The sequence below is a fragment of the Chelonoidis abingdonii genome, chromosome 2 (assembly GCF_003597395.2).
Source record: "Chelonoidis abingdonii isolate Lonesome George chromosome 2, CheloAbing_2.0, whole genome shotgun sequence".
Taxonomy (NCBI): domain Eukaryota; kingdom Metazoa; phylum Chordata; order Testudines; family Testudinidae; genus Chelonoidis; species Chelonoidis abingdonii.
This window is the reverse complement of record NC_133770.1, coordinates 138815136-138838029: the sequence shown is the minus strand read 5'-3', so window position 1 is coordinate 138838029 and position 22894 is coordinate 138815136. Positions and strand designations below refer to the sequence as shown.

At 43.5% G+C, this 22894-nt stretch overlaps 1 long non-coding RNA gene across 1 annotated transcript in view; it reads left to right on the top strand.

Moving 5' to 3' along the window:
* The first annotated feature begins 846 nt into the window (after nucleotides 1–846).
* The window catches only part of LOC116832002 (uncharacterized), a 161586-nt gene continuing 139538 nt past the window's right edge, over nucleotides 847–22894 (top strand). Inside the window, exon 1 of the long non-coding RNA XR_004375353.2 lies at nucleotides 847–916. This is a non-coding gene — a long non-coding RNA (uncharacterized LOC116832002). The remainder of the gene's footprint in view (nucleotides 917–22894) is intronic.

Genomic DNA, 22894 nt, shown 5'->3' with positions numbered 1-22894 from the left:
ACTTCCAAACAGAAACATAGAAACTTCTGCACAATTCTATTTCATAAATGTTGTTCTGAAGTGACGTCTCTTGGAATTGTACATCCTAAGAAAGTATCAGAGGGGTAGCCGTGTTAGTCTGGATCTGTAAAAAGTGACAAAGAGTCCTGTGGCACCTTATAGACTAACAGAAGTATTGGAACATAAGCTTTCGTGGGAGAATACCTACTTCGTCAGACTTATGCGTCTGATGAAGTGGGTATTCTCCCAAAAGAGCTTATGCTCCAAAACTTCTGTTCATCTATAAGGTGCCACAGGACTCTTTGCTGCTTTTTACAGATCCTAAGAAAAGTGGCTCGAAAGAGTCTAGAAATAACTTTTTTTCAAGAAAACACAAAAGAGGTATTTCATTTAAAATTTGTCTGTTTACTGATCACTTTAAGTTCCTGAAGTTAAAAAAAGAAAGGGTTCATTGTTATGGAAACAGTTCCGATGCACAGAGGAGAATGAGTCAAATCCTAATCAGTTACACCAATGAACACATTGTAACTCCACTGATACAACTACAGTAACTAAAATGTTCCCTATGTAAATAAGGGTAGAATTCAATCCCTTAGCCTGATCAATAGCTGTTCATTCCCTTTTCTTCAGTAACTGCTTTTTCAAATCTAGCTACTCAGTCAGGCAAGCTGGGACTTGTCCTAACTATGCTTTTTCCACAATATGAAAGACTTGCTGTTCTTAGATCTGGAAAGCTACCAATTAGGTACATAATGTGAGATAGAGGGTTAACTCATCCCATGCCACCCATGCATGGTAAGAACCACACTCAGCACCTTTCCTCATCTAAATACAATATCATCACTACAAAATGGGCTTCCAGAATGAAACACTTTGTCTGGTAGTAACAGAAGTCGTCTTCATGCTTTCTTTAGAGGTAAGCTTGCTTATTGTACTGTTTTGTATGCTGCTACTGCTGGTCCAGGGAGTGCTGATGGTGACACGTGAGAGTAGCTAGATTCCACTTTATTTTCAAGGCTTAAGTTCTAAGTACTTCCTGTCTAATGTAGCATATGGCTAAATTGTTTCACTGTTCTTTTTAGTGATGTTATTGATTTCTGTTATACAATGCCTGAGAGTGTTTACATAGTTAACTTAGTTAAGAACAAATTCAGTTTGTGTGCCATGCAGTGTACACAACAAACATGTCATTTCAAGTGCTTTGATGAACGACATTGAACAAACTGTGAACTAAAGGACTGACCAGAGAACACCTTCCCCAGACACCTATGTGGAATCCAGACATTGAGTCTGTTATGGAGATCTGACCACATACTTCTTAACTAGGGAGGTACATATACACACGCTATAACTAATATAGTATTATATCAATGACTGGCGCATGCTGATGGATGACAGCAAACTGGACTCATTTATATCCAATACCTTTAGCGTGTTACATTAAATATGGTTTGTTACAGCCTGGCCCAGTTCCCTGCTGTATGGCCACCTGTTTGTTGCCAGTAGACCCAATCCCTGAGTCACATATGCTTTTAAGTCAACTGGGCCTGGTGGATTCTGTTCACTACTTCTAGGTCTGAAGGCTTAGGACACACTTAGACCTCAGACCTGTTGTCTGACATCCCTCTTTGGGATGTGGGATACCACCACCCTAGACACTGAAACCAGTTTGAGACCTGAACCACTACCACTTATACATATTCTTTCTGGGCTGTGGGCTCTCTAGGCTTCTAGATTAACCTTTTCAAGGATAATGTGGCAGAAAAGCAAGGAACAGAGGTTTAGCAAAGGAATTTCTTAACTGCAGAGACTTTACTCATAAAGTACTCAAGAATTATAGATTTTTTTCAGAGGGGAGAACCAGAAGTCCTTCAACACACACACCCCATGTCTGATCTCAGCTCTCCTGTGCATCTGGGGCTTGTCAGTGTTTCAGTTTGGGCACAGTCCATCCTCTCCTCTTTCTTCTGCAGGTCTTGCTTACACGCATTGATGGTTGTCTTTGTGCACAGAATAGCACCTGTTGTTACATAGATCAGTGCCTTTTCTGTGCTATTTTCACAACAGGGGAAGCTCCAGACCCCCTCCTTCAGTCATGCTTGCCCTCTCTGTGTGGAAAACCATTGATCCATGGTTGTAGGCCAATACTTGGGCCATCCAAAGATGATAACCTCAGATTGCTCTCAGAGTTGTTTCTGCAACAAGATATCAAACACACCTTTCCTGGGCAGAGCAGCTATCTGCACTGCAATAGTTTGTTCTGTGGGCACGTCCAAACTGCTTTCCAGTCACAGTACAGTTCAGTACATAGTTCAGTCATAATACAACAAACAAAGTCCATAATTTGGCAGGGATCTATCCCATTCAATCACATAGTTTATGGGTCACTGCTGACCACCACCACCACAGTATACGATGTAACGGCTCCATTGCACCCTTTCCAATAAGAACTGTCTGTACATAAACCCATGAAAATTTATAATAGGTTTGTGAGAACGATTGTGGAGAATGGTGGGAAATTATATCAGAAAATTAGAGACCAGTACATTTATTAAATATAGTTGGCAAATACATTAAATAGTGCTGAATATGGAATGGGACATAGTTCTTAACACTCCAGGGACTACAATTCCAAAATCCCAGGATTCTGGCATTCCAAAATACTGGCATTAATACAAATGAACAAATATATGGACTATGCCGTTCATAGGTGGGATTATAAAAACCCAATATCACAGCTCTGGAACAGAGGTAATGAAATAAATCTAATTAAAATTAGCCCCACTCTTCATGGTTGGGATCCTCCATGCATATGATACATGCAATTTTTCTGTGAGAATGTGATGAAGGAGAGTTAATTTGAAGTCTTACCACCAGTAATATTAATAAGGTTTGCAGATATGTCTAAGGGAAGATCTACCTTATGTGGCCTAGAATGAAAGAGCTTTAAAATGTCCTAAACCATGCAGTGGTAAGAATGTATATCAACTACACAATTCATGAACAATCCCTGGGATGAATTTTTGTTCACATTATGTATTTAGACAGATTTGAAAAAGCAAAATAGATAATGTTTGTGAACAACAAAGCAAATAGCTTGTTTAGCAATTAATATGAATATTTTACGTAACTAATACTGATTCCTGGTTGACTATGTAAATGGACACACTAACACAATTGGGTATTGTGACAGTCTGTATCTCTATATATGCCTCTTTTTCAAGACTATGATAAATTTCGTACATACTATGCCTTGCCAGGTATCTGAAAACTCATGATTTGCTGATCATTATTGTCCTAGTAAAATATGTGTGGCAACATTGTATGTAAAGTTATAAAATATGACCTTACTGTGACATATTCCAAGTTTAAAAAAGCAGCTACAAACCAGTTCCTCAGAGACAAAAGGCAAACTGACGCCTCAGCCAGGCATCAGTGAAATCAGATGAACCATCACCTGGTTAAATGGCCGTTCTTTAGCAGGAAAAAAGGATATGGATGAAGATTTACATTTTGACAAAAAAAATAGCTAGGAGTTCCCACCCATGTGGACTTTCTGTCTCTTAAACCGAAGCTGGAGGTGACCCTCAAAGAAGAAGAATCTATAGCTATGTCTACACTGCAGAGTTTTGTCACCAAAAGTTATGCCACTTTAATTAAAGTGTTTTAATTAAACTGCTGTTGCATGTCCACACTATGCTTCTTGTGTTGGCAGAACACATTCACACTAGCAGCTCTTGCATTGACACAGAGAGCAATGCACTGCAGGTAGCTATCCCACTGTGCAACTGGCCGCATGGTGGTTTGGGAAGGGTTTACAATGCCTCATGGGACATGACATGATGCAGGCTTTTGAATCCCATTGTTCCATGGGCATCCTACTAGATTGCCAGCTGCTTTTCAACTGAAGTGTGTGTGGGACAGTGGGTGACAGGGAGCTTGTGTGTGTGTGGGAGAGACAGTGTGTGTGTTGGGGGAGTGTGTGACACAGTGTGTGTGTGTGTGTGTGTGTGTGTGTGCTGGGGAAGAATGTATGTGTTGGCATGCTGTCTCTAAGTGCACACAGCCACCAAAAGCAACCAATCCTGAGGCGGGGGAGGGGGACATCCCTGACATCAGCCTCCACCTCCCTCCCTGGCTCTGCACAGCACATAAGTCTCTCACTCTCACACACACACACACACACACACACATCTGCCCCTGCCTGCCTGCCTCTGTGTTCACAGTATGGGAGAGAGCAGGAACATTCCAGGTTAATGATTTGCTCTTTGTTGCCAGAGCAGAGCAGCACGCTCAGCTGTCAGAACTTCACTGAGCTTTGAAAGGGGAGGATCACATGCCTGCAAGGCAGCAGAGATCAAAACAGTGAGCAAAGCAGTCATTGCAGGCATTGTGGGATACTGGGGGAGGCCAGTTCTGGCAATATAATGAACGTCAGCATCTATACGGATGCTTTGTAATTCTAACTTTGCCACAAAAAGCTCTATGACTTTTGTAGAGGTGGCTTTATTTTGTCATGAAAACTGAAGACTTTTGTTGCCAAAAATGGCATTGCAGTGTGTACACATCCACTGTTTTTCTGCCAAAAGCTGCCTTTTGCTGGCAAAACTCTGCAGGGTACACAAGATCTAAGAAGTGAGTACAAACCCCCTAAAGCATCTCTCCCTTCATCTCAACTCATGGCATTGACAACATGGAAGGACAAAGGCAGCATCATTGGACTGGGAATGAATGAATGAATTCAGTCAGTATGACTGCTAAAAGATGTGTGACTTTTGCTTTGAAATCACTTAGCTTGTTAAATTAGGTTTACCTGATATTTCTTTGTAACCAATTCTAACTTTTATGCCTCATTACTTGTAATCACTTAAAATCTACCTTTCTGTAGTCATTAAACTTGTTTCATTATTTTATCTAAACCAGTGTGTTTGGATTGAAATGTTTGGGAGACTCCATTTGAGATATGCAGAGATCCTGTTATTGTTTTCTATTAATAAAATGATGGACTTTATATGAGCTTGTGTTGTCCAGGATTGGGCTGGGCAGTACAAGATGCACATTTCTAGGGGAAAGTCTAGGAATGAGAATTTGGTGGTGTTGCTCTGTAGTGTAATTCAGAAGTGGTTGGCCCCGTAGCACTCCTACAGTTTAAGTGGGAGTAATTTACATGCTGGAGGCTGTGTGAGAGCAGACCAGGAGTAGTTGATCTCACAGTGAAGCCATGTAAAAGGCATCCAGGTTGGAGAATTGAGGGGGACACAGCTGTTGAACAGTCCAGATTGTACCCTGGGTAATGTCAAAGGTATCATTTATGAATATCTTTTATTCCTGAAACATTTTTCGTTGCAGTCTTTGTCTTGTTAATCTACTTCTACCAAGAGAAGTTATAACAATAAAAACATGCTGGAGACTGATGCTGGACTCAATAAATGGAGATTTGTTTGCTTTGTAAAGGTAGTGGATGAAAAGGCTCATTTTGCTGTTTCTCAATTCAGGGGAAAGATCATCAGGAATATTAGAAAGAGAACAGAATTTTTTCCCCCAAGGTCAAATCTACAGAGTTCTGAGGATGATGAGATTGCCTGAATTGTTTCATTATTTTTTTGCTTTTGGTTTAATGGCATCTGTGTTATATCTTTCCATCTGTTCTCCACTACCGCAACATCTTTCAGAGCTAGTGTGGGTGTGGAGGTCACTACTTTTATTACACAAAGTGATTATTTATATTTCTGTTCACATTTTTCTGCAGCATTTTTTTTAGTTCCTGCTTTCTTCTTTGTAGCCTCTCTCTCCTTTTCCTCTGTTGTCTCCTTTCTCACTAATCTCAGCCGTGGATTCTTTCCCAAGAACACAAAGACAGACCTGTAAAAATAACATTTTTAGCAGTGCAAGTTCTTGTCACTGTCTGCCAACCCTTCCTCCTTTCCAGTCACACAGTTATTGGTACACAGATTCTATTAACAATGCTGTACCCCACCTTTTGCTCCAGTCTTCCTTTCAGCATTTTGTGCGATAGACCATAGAGAGGGTAACTAGATTTAATATTTCTGTGGGGTGAGTACTGTTTATTTAGTATTAGTTAGAAGAGGAAGGATGGTCTTGTAGTTACATAGTCATAAGACTGAATCATGAGATCTGAGTTTTAGTCCCAGCTGTGCCCCAGACTACTTGTGAGAATTTTGGCAAGTTGCTTCATCTTTCTGTGTTGCCCATATGTAAAATTGGAATAATGCTTTCCTGCTTCACAGAGATAGTGAAGTCTGTGTCGTGATGTTATGCTTATAAGAAGCACATGGGATTTTTTTTAGGGGAAAAGGCAATACGCTACATTTATTGAAGATATAACAATTAGCATATGCATTCAATTACACCACACACACACACACTGTTCCACTAGTTGATGTTATAGTTACCAGTTCAGAGTTCGGCTCAATCTAGTGGTCAGATAGATTGATCACGGATAGGTAGGAGCTGGGTTCTGTTGGTCACAACATGATGCTCCAGGGCAGTCTTGGCAGGATGAACCCAAAGATTCATGGCAAGGCATTCTGTTTATATAGTGATTTTCCTTCATTGGGACCAATGAGTTTTGCACCATTATACTGTAATCAATTGTTGTTTAATGAGTGCTTGTTTTTTTAAATAGGGCTTTTTATTTTTTTATTTTGTTTTTTATTATTTTTTGTAGGGAGTTATTCCATACTGGTTTTGATTACAGCTATTTTGTTCCCATTGAAAGGTTCCTGTCTTATTTTTAGAGTTGTTAATTTGCCCGTCTCTGATATTTTAATAGGGTCATGTTGCAGACTTCTGGCACCCTTGTGTCTGTCTCCGGTTCCTCCCTAGAACATCTGGTTTAGTGATAGCCTTCCCACTTCTTTTTTAACACCCACCTCTTATTCACACACAAAACAGAATTAATTTACACAGAACATTTTGAACAGGAACATTAAGTTACAATGCAAAAGAAAACAATTATGGAATTTTTTTTTACTTATTTTAAAATGCTAAACCTACAACAAAATGGTGACCCTCAAAGGTCTGTTACTGCCTTGAAATCAATTCAGACACACAGAAATTCTGGCTGATGCATCTCTACCAATGGTGTATTAGGCAATTCCTTTCTGCTATTCAAAAAGTGTGGCTGGCAGGATATGGTCAAATCATACATCAATAATTTTAATACATGTTATATTATTATTTTACTATTTTTTATTTTAAATTATATGAAATACAAACATAAAATTTTACTACTACCGTGAACCTATACTTAATGTTTTGTGAGATGCTCAGATACATGGGCATCAGGTCGGAGAAGCCAATGAAATTTGAGCAAGGTGCTGGTAGTTAAGTAATATTATATATGGAGTAAAATTAGCGTAAAGCTAAGTTATGATAGTCTATGGCCTTCTTTTGTAAATGCAGATGAAGATGCGGCATGTGTGTCACCTAACTGGCCAAGGCTTATTTGTTGAGTTAAGAAGTTAAGCATTTGAAAGGAGGTTATTTAGCATTGCTAACTCACTTTCTTCTCTGTAGATAACCTGCCTGAGCATGGGGGTATGCAAATCTCTATGGACACCTACTGTGTGTATTGATCTCCAAAGAACTATTTGGGGAATGGGTGGTTTACATAGGGAGGGGCTTGTCTTATATTAGAATGAACTCTGGAAACCCTTGAGCATCAAAGAACTTGACAAGGAGCTACAGGTTTGAAAAGTCTGGTCCTAAGAGACTGACGAGGGAGTTTTCTAAGACACAGGAGGGAAAGGTACCAGAGATGTAGGTCTTGGATAAGACAGACAAGCGTATAAACTGCTTGGTATAAATTCTTTTGTCTCTAAAAACTTTATACCTATGGCTAAAATGAACAATACCCTGGTTTTAGGAAAGCTGTCTGATCATTGTGTGTGACTGGTTACAGACCCTGAGGGGAAGAATCACAGGTTCCCAAACTCAGTCGGACCTTCAGGTTAAGAATTGTTGATACACAGGGTACTGTAGCCCAGGGCTTAGTCTAAAAGTGAGAGAATTGCAAAATTTTACCCCAGGAGAGGTAAAGGCACAAGGCCTGACACCTGAGGGGGTGAAAGAGACCAGAAAAGGGACAGATGTGCAGCTAGCTCTGCAACAGTACAAAAGTAAGTCAAGGAGAATGATTTCAAGAGAGAGAAGTTTTTTTCTTCTGTAACTATACTAGGGGAATCCAACCTCACTGGATTTAGCAAAGTGTTCTAAGGAGGCATTTTCTGAAAAAATGGTTTATTTTATTATAATCTGGTTTTCCTTCTTTTAAAAAATATCTTTGTTTTTAAGAAGCATGCATTTGGCTGGGTAACTTCACATTCACCCCAAAGGGGACAGGAATGCCTGTAGCTCTTACTAGCAGAGAAGAAGGATAAAAAGAAATTGGAGCCTTAAACCCCACTTGAGATTCTGGAGTCAGTCAGTGGAATGTGGACAGAGGTGGATTACCAGGGACTGTGGTCTGCTGAACACAAGGGAGATGCCTAAAGACCAAAGAGGAGATGTGAGAAGATGATAGTGCTGGGCTGAAAAGCCTTTCAGGCTCAATTTTTACATTTATTTGCAGAGCAGCATTGCAATTATGTACACTGCCATACTGGTTTGCACCAACACTGACCTGTAGAGATTATCTCTAGAGGTATGTGGATAATTTGTCATTTTGTATCATGAAGATGTGACCAGTATTCACCATGATCCACTGATTATTCAGTCAGCCTTCAGATCGCAGCAATTTTCTGTCCTTACAGAAGCTGGCTGACCTTAAACTGATGCCATACACATGAAGTTCTCCATATCTCCTTATCTATCCCCTGAGCTGTCAGGTCTTCCATGAACAACAGACCTGGTTTATGGATGAGAAACTAGTGATGCCTTCACAGTGCACCATTTGAGGAAAAAGAATGAGATTTTTTTGCTAAAAGATGTAGAGCTTGTGTAAACTAGTGGTAGTGATTGTCATAAATAGATAGCTAAGGGTTAATGTTTCTTTCACCTGTAAAGGGTTAACAAAGGGAACCAAACACCTGACCAGAGGACCAATCAGGAAACTGGATTTTTTCAAAACTCAGGGAGGGGAATGTTGGGTCTGTGTCTTTTGTCTGCTCTCGGCTATGGAAGGCTTCTTTCTATCTTCAAGCTTCTAATTTTCAGTTTTCAAAGTTGTGAGTACAAAGGTAGCAAAACAAAGGCTTTTATATGTTTTGTTTTTTATTTAACATGGGTGTAGTTGCTGGAATGATATCGTATCTCTTTTTTGAATAAGGCGGTTATGTCAATATTTTTCTTTGAAAGTAATAAGGCCCGTGTATTGTCCACTTAAATGCAGAGATAATTTTTTGTCTTTTTCTTGCTTTTTAGTATAAGTTTCTTTTTTAAAAAAAACTTGTTGAACTTCTTTTTTCAGTTTGGCAAAGGGGATAGGAACTCTGTGCCAGATTACTGTCTCTCTCAGGGAAAGCTGGAGGGGGAAAAGAAGGAGGGGGAAGGTAAATTGCCCTCTCGTTTTTGTGTTTCAAGGAATTGAGCAGGGAAATCTCCTAGTAACCCAGGGCGGGAAAATCTGGGAGGAAGAAGATCAGGAAGAGAAATGGTTTTTTCTCCTTGTTTTAAGAATCCAAGGGATTTGGGTTCTTGGGTCCCACAAGGAAGGTTTTGGGAGACCCGAGTAAAGCCAAGACACTGGAAAATTCTTGGGCTGGTGGCAGCCTATCAGATCTGAGCTGGGTAATTAAGCTTAAGAGGTTTCAATGCTAGCTTCTCAGGTTATGACGTAAGTTCAAACTGAGAGGAAGCTACGAACAGTAATATGCAAAGATAAACAAGTAAATAAGATTACAGTCCCATATAACTGGGAAATGGAGAAGGTGAAATAAGGGTTTAAGTGACTTCGCTTGAAAGCCAAAAGGTTCTATGTGGATAGATGTAGTGTGGGAGTTAGGCCATGGTTAGGATTATTGCATCACCTTGGCTGGAGACACCTTAACCTCCGATTTTTACTTAAACAAGTATTGTAAAGAAGATTTTATAAAGTCGAGTGCACGTGGCCACACTAAGCACATCAAATTCGATGGTGTGCGTCCTTGTAGAGGCGAGCGTCGAATTCCGGAGTGTTGCAACTGTGGTAGCTATCCCATAGTTCCTGCACTCTCCCCCGCCCATTGGAATTCCTGAAGTTGTTATCCAATGCATGATGGGCCAAAAATAGGTGTTGGGCGGGTGATTCTGGTAAATGTCGTCACTCATTCCTTTCTCCGGAAAGCAAGCGGCAGACAATCATTTCGCGGCCCTTTTTCCCGGAGTGCCTGGCAGACGCCATAGCATGGCAACCAAGGGACCCCGTTTTGCCTTTTGTCACTGTCACCGTATGTCCTAATGGATGCCGCTGACAGAGGCAGTACTGCAGTGCTAACACAGCACATTCATTTGCCTTTGCAAGCTAGCAGAGATGGTTTCAGTTCGTACCGCTGCCATGCCATAGAAATTGGCAAGAAGATGATGGTTAATCAGTCGTTCTGACTGTCTGCTGCTGTCATGGGTGCTCCTGGCTGAAGTTGGGCCGGGTGTCAAAGACAAAAATGGGAAATGACCCCTGGGTCATTCCCTCCTTTATGGTTTATCTAATAGAGTCAGTCCTGTGTAGAAATGGGGCAAGTGTACTAGAGAACCATGTACCAGACAGCACAGCCGCTCCGTGTCAGAATCCTGCAGAAATGATGGAGCTGCATGCCATTCTAGGGGGGCCCCTGCAACAACCTCATCGTTGCTTCCTGATCCCAACCCTCCAGGACTACCATTGCAAGTGGGTCCCCCCCATTTGTGTGATGAAGTAATAAAAGAATGCAGGAATAAGAAACATCTGACTTGTTAGTGAGAAAATCGAGGGGGAGGCAGCCTCCGCTGCTAGATAGTCAGGCAGGACATTAAACATGTGGAGGAGAGAAGCCAGCATCCCCTGCTATGATAGTCCAGGCAGGACAGAATCTTTTCTTTAGAGATGAAAGGAGGGGGCTGATGGGCTCAAGCCCCCAGTTGTATGATAAGATAGGTTACGCAGCCGTTCTGTACCAATCTAGCTGGGGAATGACTGGGAGTCATTCCTATTTTACCCGGCTCCCGCCGACCCTCACCTGAGGCCAGCCAGGAGCAACTTCACGAGCTGATAATGAAACGATGGATAGAGTCTATGCACCGTCTGCCCACCACGGGAGGGGAGGGGAGAGGGTGCTGCTGTTCATTGCCCAGCAACGTGTCTACAAGCAGCATGCAGTAGACATGGGTGACATATAAAAGTCAAGAAACGATTTTTTTCGCCTTTCTTTCAGGGGGGAAGGGGGGGTAAATTGATGGCTATACCCTGACCCCCGGACAATGTGTTTGACTCTACAGGCATTTGGAGCTCAGCCAATAATGCAAATGATTTTCGGAGACTGCGGGGACTGTGGATAGATGGAGCCCTCAGTACCCCCTCCTCCCCCATGAGTGTCATTTGAATTCTTTGGCTTTCGTTATGCTTGTCAGCAGATTATGCTGAGTCCCTCTGTGGCCTCTGTCTTGGAGATTTTTTTCCAAAATGCTTTGGCATTTCACTTCTGTAAGTGGAGCTCTGATAGAACAGATTTGCCTCCCCTACAGCGATCAGATCCAGTATCTCCCGTATGGTCCATGCCTGGAGCTCTTTTTGGATTTGGAACGCATTCCACCCGTGCTGAGTCAAGCTCCACGCTGGGCAAACAGGAAAATGAAAATTTCAAAAACTTCGTGGGCTTTTCCTGTCTACCTGGCCAGTGCATCCAGTTCAGATTGCTTTCCAGAGCGGGCTCACAATGGTGCACTGTGGGATACCGCCCGGAGGCCAATACCATCGATTTGCAGCCACACTAACCCTAATCCAATATGGTAATACCGATTTCAGCGCTACTCCTCTCGTCGGGGAGGAGTACAGAAACTGGTTTAAAGAGCCCTTTATATCGATATAAAGGGCCTTGTTGTGTGGACGGATGCAACATTAAATCGGTTTAACGCTGCTAAAATTGGTATAAACATGTAGTGTAGACCAGGCCTATGTTTCACCTCCTCCTTTGGAGAGTACTATTTTATTAAATTGTACAGTACCTCAGAAACTTTGGCAGAGTGTTATATTAACTATCTGTACAACCTGATACTATAATTTACCTCTTTCACAGGAGCGCTATGAGGACGCACTAAACTCCAGAAACAAATATTTTCATTTCCAAAAATAGTTCAGACATGCAAATGATCACATGTACTTCATAAGAGTAACAAAACTTAAGCACTTAAAAGCAAGGAGATGCAAAGTTAAGGACATAATAATTCTAAGACGGTCCACAAACACGTTGCACCTGTCAAATACAAAGACATGTTTGTTCGTCAGAACAACAAAGTGTTTAGGTATTCTACATTTCACTAAATTAAAAAAATGGTAGCGGATACAAAATAAGATGGAAAATCATGTGGTGAAAAATTCCCCAAGGATTTTTTACCAAAATTATTTGATCAATTTCACTCAGGGATACGGTCACCTAGAATTTGCATTGCCTTTTAACATCCTGCCCCTGCAATCTGACTGATGCACTTGGGGGCTACCTGGATGGACTTGACTGCAGTGTTAGGGCCTTCACTGCTAACTGAGCTATTCTAGAATACACAGTTCATTAGCTTCTGCATGCAAAGCTATTTTATATAAACACGTATTTTAATGTAAAATGCATGGTACTTGGCAACTGAAGGCTGCACTCTCTATTTGGCAAACAGCTCACTTTTGAGAGGCCTTAAAATTCTTTCCAGTGCCATAAAACTCCTTTATTCTCATTATTGAAGGTTGCTTCCTTCTTCTTTGAAACACAGCATGAACTTGTCCTTCTTAATGTGATACAAATAATACATTTAAAACATACATTAAAGTGAAGCTATATTTTGAAACAGCGACATGTTGTAAACAGTTTTTGTTTTAGTGTATAGTAATGAACATGGAAGTTAATCAGTGGGTTAAATCACTTCATTCACAACTGAGTTCTCCTAAATTTAGGATGCCCCATCAATGTCGTTTAATAAGACAATAATATATGTTGTGTTGGTGCCATCTGCACAAACTGAAGCAGAAATAGTAGTAAAACAAAAAATTCATCTGTACTGACCCTTGTGTAATTTCAATATTTTTCTAAAGTGATTAATAGCTGTGACAGCTACCATTTGGCTGCATACTTAATAAATGTAATAAAGAAACAAAGTGGCAATAAGGCTTTACTGAACAGAAGCAGTAGCAGGGGTACTTCTCCCCTTAAATGGCTATTCATTATTTCTGCAAATTCAAATGCAAAGCAGACTTGCTTTCTGTAGAGCCACTTGAGAGAGGCTCATGGGCGTAGTGGTCAACTATTCATGACCCTTTTCTATGGTCACATCATAGAAGGATAATATGGTGAATAATGAAAATACTGTGGGTCCCATGCTTTCTGGGAAAAAAATAATTTGGAACTATAACCCATATGCTTACACTGAAGCATTTGATGTCTGTCTTTTTTTTTTTAAGTTAAAAGAAAGGTAGAAAAATGGCTGGGAGGAGGCAGTTGAATCCTTTGTCTCTGCACACATGCAGACAGCGGGCAGGGCAATTTAGTCAGAAGGTCACAGACAGATAGAGGTTGTGTGTGGTAGTTATTATACATGTTCTCTAGCTGTTTCTGATGCCATAAAGAAAGGTTCCATTAAGGGCAACTGGTCTTTCAGGCTCCACACATTCATCACCTGAGAGGTGAGCCATCTAGAGATTGATATAGGGGGAGGGAATTATTATATGTGGGAGCTGGAGACATCCCTATACACTCATGGCTGACTGACATAGGACCAAGAGATGTATCTGTTGTGAAGGCTGCATCCCAATACCAGTACCACTTTGGATATGGATTTCCCTATTTGAGGACTTCAATAACTCAGACATAGGTTAGGGGTTTGTTACAGGAGTGGGTGGGTGAGATTCTGTGGCCTGCATTGTGCAGGAGGTCAGACTAGATGACCATAATGGTCCCTTCTGACCTTAAGTCTATGAAGCTATGAATCTACTCCCAAATTTGGAAAATTGTGCAGTTCAGAATGTGAATAGTGACCCCGGCTCCTTCCTGCACCTGCTCTACATTGCTCCACAGCAGCTTCTCCCCCTGCAGAGTTACCCCAGCACGGCAGTGCAACCGCCCAAGGTTCAGTACAGGCCCCTGGCAAGGACAGTGGGCACAGCTAACAGCCCGGTGTACCTGGCAGTGAGGCAGCTGTAAAAAAGCAAAACCTCCTCCCAGAAGTACAGAGACTGAATTCCCCAACTTTAACATCATGACCCCCTGTAGAAAGCCACACGTGTCAGTTGTATTTTCACAGGGAGATACAAAAATCAGGTGACACAAATATTTAAATTGAGTAAATAAAGTTGAGGAGATAGTTATTAACCTCACAAAAATATACTAAAGATCCCTCAACATAACACCACTGAAGGTATATGAACAGAGAAAACCTTGTCAGATTAAAGGAGCAGGGGCCGAAAAAACCTGCTCGGGTGTTGGCAACATGGGAAAGCATCAGTGGTTCTATGCACAAGGGGGATTGATGGGTCGTGAGGACAGACCGTGCGCTTGTTCCAGCGCTGGGAAACCACCACAACATTAAAGAAACCAAGGTGTCAAGTCGTTGCAGCAGTCACCTGTGGGATTTCCACAAGAGCATCTAGGCTGATGGACAGTCAGCTGATGACTGTATCGACCGGATCAAGTGACAGCTGGCCCGGTTGCCAGCAGATGAGTCTGCAGGCTGGCTGGATTTGGAGGGGAGCACCAAGTTGAAGGAAGGGCGGCTCCCCTGACATTTTTGTGGCCTGCAGGGAAATGGAGACAAAGCAGGGGAAGCGGGACTCAGGGCAGGACCCACAGATCTTGATAGTGCAGGACCACATCCAATGGAGGAGGAGAGAGTCTGTACTACTTGACAAAGACAAAGTGACAGGGAAAAAACACTCAAATCCCGCCTGGTGCAGGGAGCCAGGTTGCTCTTCAAATTCTGTTGCTCGTACAATTTCCAGGTTCTGGAATGTCCCACAAAACAGCATTTAATGGAAGCTGCCTGCAGAAGAATTACATTGGCACAGAGCGTCTGGTGGAGGAGGGTGGGAAAACAAAATTAAAATGCATAGCAGATCATCGACTACAAATCAAAAGCACACAATAACCAACATAGCAAGAAATGCCACAATTAGTAAGACTTTTGATAGATCTTTGGGAAATGAGCCTCTTGCTGACAAGGTCTTGTTCTTTCATATTTCACCTTCAGGTGTTATGCTTGGAGGATCGTTAGTATATTTTGTGAGGTTAATAACTTTTTACAGCTGACCACTGCCAGGCCACACTTGGCTGCTTATGCAGCCACTATCACTTTTTTTCTCTTGTCCTAGCAAGAATGAACATTTTGTGACTTTCTGGAAAATCAGTGAGATTAAATGTTGAAGAATTCAGTCTCTGTGTTTGTGAAGCTGATGTTTTCCTCTCACAGGGCAGTTGCCTTGCACTTGAAATACCAAGAGGGATCTAAGGGCAGGTGTTACGTGGGCAATGAGATGGCAGAATGATGTCCCTTCCGGGTGTGAAAAAAAACCACACCATAGTAATGCTATAGCAGTGCCACAGCAGTATTTTAAAGTGTAGACGGAGTGAAACTAGATCAGCTTCCAGTTCATAGTTTGCAAATACTCAGGAACAAAGACTACAATAATCAAACCACAATGCCACTACAGGGCTTGCGTAGTTTAGCAGGATCGAACCTGCGGACAACCCCATGACTTTCTAGTCCATCGCCTTAACACTCGGCCACAACTACTTGATGTATGTTAGACACTTACATGATGATTCTGTTCTCACTGAATCTGTCACTTCCAAATGAATCTTGCTCAGGCCAGCTCCCCAGCACACTCCATTGCTGCCGCATCAGTTAAGTTGTTCTTGGCTGAACACGAGAATATACCTCCCCATTCCCTTCAGCTGGAGCGCGATGAGAGTATGTTTGCGTTAATCGGCATTGCGGTAGTTGGTGTTCATTCCCCCACTCTTGAACAATTCAGACCGTCCCTTTCCTAGTCAAATATCCAGCAAATCACTCCAATAGAAGGGGACAGGAGTTCTGCTGGCACTGAATGTTTCAGGTGTGGCATGAGACTCAGCCTTGCATTCCACCTTTGACGTTTTCCCGGGGCTAACACAGCCAGCGAAAGAAAGAGCCGAGCCAGAATCTCCCTGGCAGGGCTGGCAGGTGCCCACTTCCCCTCTGTCTGACTATTGCCATTGCAGGAAGAGAAGGACATGTCACTGGAATCGAATGCCCTGCTCAAATTAGAGACACAGGAGGTTTTTGCTGTTCATGGATTTGTGCAAAAAGGAATTGTGTCTCTGTGTTGAAGTTTGAGACAGGAATGAAACGTCCACATTGGGACCAACGCCTAAGGAATGTGGTGAAGGCGTTGGATGAAAATGATTTACAGGTGGGTTGTTTCAATTTTATTTGGCTGATGGAAAACTATGGCTAAAACCACTTGTAACAGAGCTGTTTGTCAGGATAGGCAATTCTGCGCAGAGTGTTCAGAGCCTGCCCGTATACTGCTCTCTCTGGCACTGTTCCCTGCTCCCAGAATGCACCAGCCCCTGGACTGAACTCTTCCTCTGTGGGCGAGCTGTTTCATCTTTGCTGTGATCCTGTTGCTTGACCGGGGGGAAGCGGACAACGTTCCCACCCAGAGCAATACTCCCTCTCACCAGCGACCCTACCCCCAGCAGTGGCAGGGCTTTGCCAGGAGCTGGGCCCTTGCCCAGGCGGCAGGGGCGTTACCTGCAGCTAGGGCTCTTTCCCAGCGTGGTCTGTCGGGAGCTCTGGCACTATGCGGCAGTGGTAGCAACACGCATGGTGGTGGGCTGGTGACCTGGGGCCATCTCCTGGATTGGCTGGGTTCATGCTAGGGCGACTAGGCCAAGCCCATGCCACACTGCTGCTGTTACACACGAGCCCCTTCCAGTGGCCCATGTTGCTCACTGAGCCAGGAGAAGGTTTGCAGGGATGAGGTTGGGAAGGGTTCTGACCCCAATATCCCAGAGGCTGATTTCCCCACAAAGGAGTGTGGTGCATTGGTGGGTTGCCGTGTGCAATGCTGTGCCATCAAGAAGGGCCCAGACTCTGCAGCATGGAAGATTTATCTGCAGGAACCCTGCCTCCCTCCCCAAGGGGTTCCCCTGGAGCACAGAAGCTTTGATCCCTCGCTGGAACCTAGAAGAAGCTGGAGCTGCACAAGCTGCATGCAGAGTTTTCTGTTATCATGGTCTCACGGGCACATTTGGTTCCATCCCTTCAGGGCTGCCCCTGCCCAGTGCCAGGGCTGCTCTCATTCCCGCAGCACAGAGGGGGCTGCACTCCTTCTGCCAAGCTGATCCGCCAAGGCAGATTCCACTAGCAGGGCCCAAATATGTGCTGGTGCGCTTCAGGAGGGAATCTAGGCCAAAGGACTGAGTTACAAAGTTGGAGAACACTAAAGTGGACTAGAAAGACCTTGCTGGGATGTGGGGGTAAGTACCGTGTGTACCGTGCCCTCGCCGACAAGGTCTCTGGAGAGTGGATTCTCTAATGGGCCACCAAACATGTCTATTGGTCCGTGACGTCAGCGCTCCCTTTATGTTATACTGACAAGCTAGTTGTGCCCTATTTCCCACTCACCGCAAGCTCGGAATGCACAGACAGTCATATGGTATGGAAAAACTAACTCCACTCGTCAGGTTTCAAGATCTTTAGATGTACTGACTTGCTGAAGTATAAACTGTCATGGATTATAGCTCAGTGTGTTGACTGCAGATCAAGTGGTCATTTGGTTAAGATCCAAAGGTTCTTTATAAGGCCTGCCCTTCACAAAAATAACTGCACATTCATTTTTTCATATATGGATCAGAGAGCTCATGAATAGGATCCACTGAATGAAATGAAACAACTCAACATTTCCTCCAAACATGCATAAAAATCTAGCAAATGTGTCCCTCCCACTATAATCACTTCCAAATCCTCTTTTCCCTCCACTGAATCACTTCCATCCTCTAAGTTGTCTAGTTTTGTTTTCATCAACTAAAACAAAGGCACATGAGCACATTTGCAGGGCCTTTGCCTCATGAGCTACAATGTGCAGAAGAACAGAAACCACATCCACTTGGGAGATGGATAGTCTGGATTACATTTGGTAAAAAGTAAGTGCCGTGGACCGAAAACTCATACTGAGGTTGATTGAGCCTGTTACAAAATAAAATACAAGATTTACCAAACTTCCCTGTTACACATTTCAATCCTCTGTTTGTGCACACGATCAATTTGGGCTCTAATAAATGGCAGCCTTCCTTTAACACAGATCATTGTTCCTTGTAACTGTTCAGATACATTTCGAATGCAGCTTTTAGAGTCATGTGCTGCTAGTCAATGAGCAGCAGCAGAGTCCTCTGTTACTTTGACCAAACGTAGAGTGGGTGTTCTGCATCCAAGTAACTGCCGAGTCAGTTGTACGACAGTTAATTACACAGTCTCCCTTCTGGGTCTCCATTGATAATTTGTTGTAGAAACAGCAACGGTTTGTGGTGTTTGTTTCTTCCCCTCGTTCTCCTAAGGAATGTGTGATCCTTGAGCATGTTAGTTTAATTCCTGCAGGTCGAGGAAAATTCCATCTCCTGAAATAGAGTGGGAAGTAGACCTGTTTGTTAACCTAAAATAACAGAGCTTTTTGTTAAAGCATTTTACCTTTAAAGTATGCTGGAATAAAATAAATAAGTAAAATTCCACGGCCAGGACACCAGGACAGGATCAATTAATTCCAGAAGAAACAAACTCTTGGAGTAGATGTAATTGTCCCCAAACCGTTCTTTATTCTCATATGCTATCAGGGATCTCTTCTTAGAGGCAGAAGTAAAGTTATCTGGACATGTATTCCCTGTTTTTCCAGAGTGGAGTTTTACTACTCAATGTTCTGGAAGGTAGAAGAATTCACAGTCAATTACTCTCTGTTAAGCAAAGTTTGGTTAAGTGGCAAACTATGCGACTAATCCCTCACTGCCGGTAATTCCATCACTCTCAGTCTACTCCTCCTCATTTCTGGTTGCAAAAAAAATTAGCAAATTAAAACAGACCTTGAGAACTAAAATGCTGTAGAGAGAGAAATGAAATTTTAGGAAGCTCAAATAATTCAGTTCTCGTGTCCTTGTGCGGTGGGTAAATGGCACAACATGTTAATTTATAAACAGACATCTTGCTTAATTCTTTAAAATCTTATCATTAACTAGGATCAGTGGTGTTTGTTCAATGCCAGGGAGGTTTTCATGCATTGCCCAAAAACATGTTTTTCATGTTATGTAAATGAACACAACTCACTGAACACAAATTGTGTATTTCATGCCGTGAACTGTGTCAGTAGCTTTAGATTAATATGCTTGTTTTTTCTTGTCTCTCTCCATGAAAAAGGAAGGAAACCGTGAAAAATACCCATGGAGAGAGGGTTTCTGAGAGCTGGGTAGATATGGAGATATTTATGAAAGAGGGCCAAAGTAGGGCCTTAGCTTGGGAGCAAGAGAGAAGTTTCTGATGCAGTTTCATTTCAGCCAGCCGCACATGTTGTAGTCCCTCACTTTGCCACCCCACCAACAAAGCCACCTATGACTTCCTAAGACAGCCCCACTGCAAAACATGCAGAGCCCCAGAATCCTCTCTAGCTGGATCCCCGGCAGCCAGAGGCTCTCTGCAGAACTGCCATGTTGCTCTCCTGGTCTCTGCTCAAGAAGCCTACGGGTTCGCCTGAAGAATGCAGCTGAGAAATGACGTTCACCTTGTCGCTAGATTCTCGCGTCTGGGCTTGAGAAGCAGGATGGGCCTGTATGATAAAGTCCGTGCACCATTCCCGTGTCTATCCTAGCCTGATTTGTCACCAGTAGCCTGCTGTCCCTGGGTTAGCAGCAAAGGATTGTGGTCCCATCATTCAGAGACCCAGCCTGGACTAAATCAGCCCAGCCCAGACCCACATCCTAAGTGAATAAGAAAAGTTATGTTACTTGTTCCCATAATTTAAGAAAACTAGGAACACGAGATGAAAGTAATTGGCAAGCAGGTTTACAATAAAAGGAGGTTCTTCACACAGCGCACAGCCAACATGTGGAACTCCTGCCTGAGAGGTTGTGAAGGGAGATATTAAAGGTTTAAAAAAACAGATATATTCATGGAGGTAATCCATTGTGGCTATTCTCCAGGATGGTAACGAATTGTGTCCCTAGCCTCTGTTATGTCAGAGGGTGGAGATGGATAGTGGAAAGAGATCACTTTATCATTTGGCCTGTTAGGTTCACTCCCTCTGGGGCACCTGGCATTGGCCACTTTGGCAGACAGGATACTGGACTGGATGGACCTTTTCGTCTTGACCCAGTATGGGCCGGTCTCATTTCTTATAAGGAGCAACAAGCCACTGTAAACACAGTTCTGTAGTGTAGTGTTATCATGTTTGCCTAACATGCAGAAGTCTGTGTTTAAAACGGCGGGTTTACTTTTTTCTGCCTGTCCAGCAAAGCGCTCCTTACTTCTTGCCTGACTGGCCTGTCCTGCCAGTAATCCCAACCCCTGCATAGCAGAGGGTGCTTGATATTTGACTGAGAAAAAAGCCTTGGCATCAGCAGAGAAACTGGAGGTCTGGCCAAAGGCACCTTGAAGCCCTGTGCTTGGCTTCCTCTCCCTGGGAGGTTGGCCTACGGAGGTCGGCTCTTCCTGCTTGCTCCTTTGTGTGACTTGCCAAGAGAGATGAACAGAATGGGCAAAAGGGGAAAGTCAAGCTGAGGAAGGACAGGGCAGAAGCTAAGACCTCATGTTGGCTAGTGGGTGTAGTAGGTGCCACCATTCATTCTGCAAAGCCTGGGGAGGTGCGTTGGCTGCTGGGAGGTAGAATCCTGTGCTGCCTTTGTTCCCAGGATGGGCTTGCAGCCCGAGGAAAGGACGGTTCTGGATGAAAGGAAAACAAGCAAGCGTATGGAGGAAATTTGGGTGCAGGTGGCTGCTCTGGCTAGGGAGGGGTTTGGGGTGCAGGAGGGTGATTTCTTACCCCAGGCAGTGGCAGCTCCCAAGTGACCAATACACACACCCTGCGGCGAGCAGCTCCTAGGTGGGCAGGGCTGGGGGTCTCGATATGCTGCTTGCCTGCAGGGCGCTGCCCCAGAACTCCAGGGCTGCAGTTCCTGGCCAATGGGAACTTGCGAGTCGGTACTCGGGGCAGGGACACTGAATGGAGACAACTCTCCCGCTTCAAGGGCATGCCGGGACATTCAGGCCATTTCTGGGAGTGCCGAAGGGATGGAGGTAGATGGGCAGGTAGCCACCTTCCAGTTGCTGTGGCACATCTCTGCACACCAATGGGGGGGGAGCAGAGGTCGTCCATGTGCTGCCTGGGTTAGGGCAGTGCACAGAAGCTGCCTCCCCTCCCGGATCTATTACAGGGTGGGTGGGTGGGCGATCCTTCTTTATCCTTTGGCCTGCAAGGTTGCAGCAGTCAGACTAGAGTGATCACATTTGTTCCCTTCTGACTTAAAGCTCTGAGTTCTAAAAGTTAGAGAGGAGTAAAGGAAAATTGCTTTTTACAAAACAAACCAAACGTTGTAATACCGGGATACATCCAACAGTCATTGTATAGTCACCAACCGCTTCTTCCTCACTATGTGTTGAATACCTGCACGGACATTGATTCTCTCATTCCATTGATAAACTGATACAACGTGGACTGAAATCTAAACCATTCTCAGGGAAAAACATCCACATCATGCATTTGTGGAGTTGAACCCAAGCGAACTGCTGGAAGGTAGCTTGCTCACCACTTATTACCACCAATGCATCTAGGAACAAAGTGCTACGTATGCTTGCCCAAGGCTAGAGCAGCTTTGAGGGAGATTTTCGCCCTGTTAAAATGTTCTGAGATTCTCATCACTGAAAGAAAAAACACCTCCATCTTCACTGAGTTTGAACCTCAGGCTTTCATTAGCCACAAATTTGTTAATCACAGGTATGTCTACCACTATGGATTTATTCCGATTTTACCAGAAACCAGTTTTAGAACAGAGTGGATAAAGTCGATGCACGCGGCCCTCTAAGCACATAAATTTGCGGTGTGCGTCCAGTACGAGGCTAGCGTTCGATTTCTAGAGTTTGTACTTGGGTATCTATCCCGTAGCTATACCAATAGTTCCCGCAGTCTCCTCCACCATTTGGAATTCTGGGTTTGAGCATCTCAATACCTGATGAGCAAAAAACAGTGTCTGGGTATTCTGGAATGTCGTCACTCCTCTCCCTCCGTAAACAACGGCCAGACAATCATTTCACACCCTTTTCCTGGATTTGCTGGGCAGACGCCATAGCATAGCAACCATGGAGCCCATTCAGCCTTTTTTCACTTTTGCACGTATGTCTACTGGATGTGCTGACAGATGTACTGCAGTGCTACACAGCTGTAATTAAAGCCTCCTTTCCCAAACCTGGACTTTGCATCCAAAATCTGGGTGTTACTGAAACTCCCCCAAGCTCACTACCAGCTTGGATAATTTTCTCGCTGCCACGATAAGAATAGGCTTCTTATGCAGCCTGGATTTCCCCAAAAGACTCCTTGGGGGACCCCTCTGTGGACTCCCATTCCTTTGGGAAGACCCCCAAGACCCAGACCCCTGGTTCCCTATCTCATTCCCCAGCTTCCCCCTCTTTCGCTGGGTGAGCCGGGCGATGTAGTACTTAAAGTCCTTGAAGGCAAAACAAAGAAGGAAATCACTTCCCCCGAGGCGAT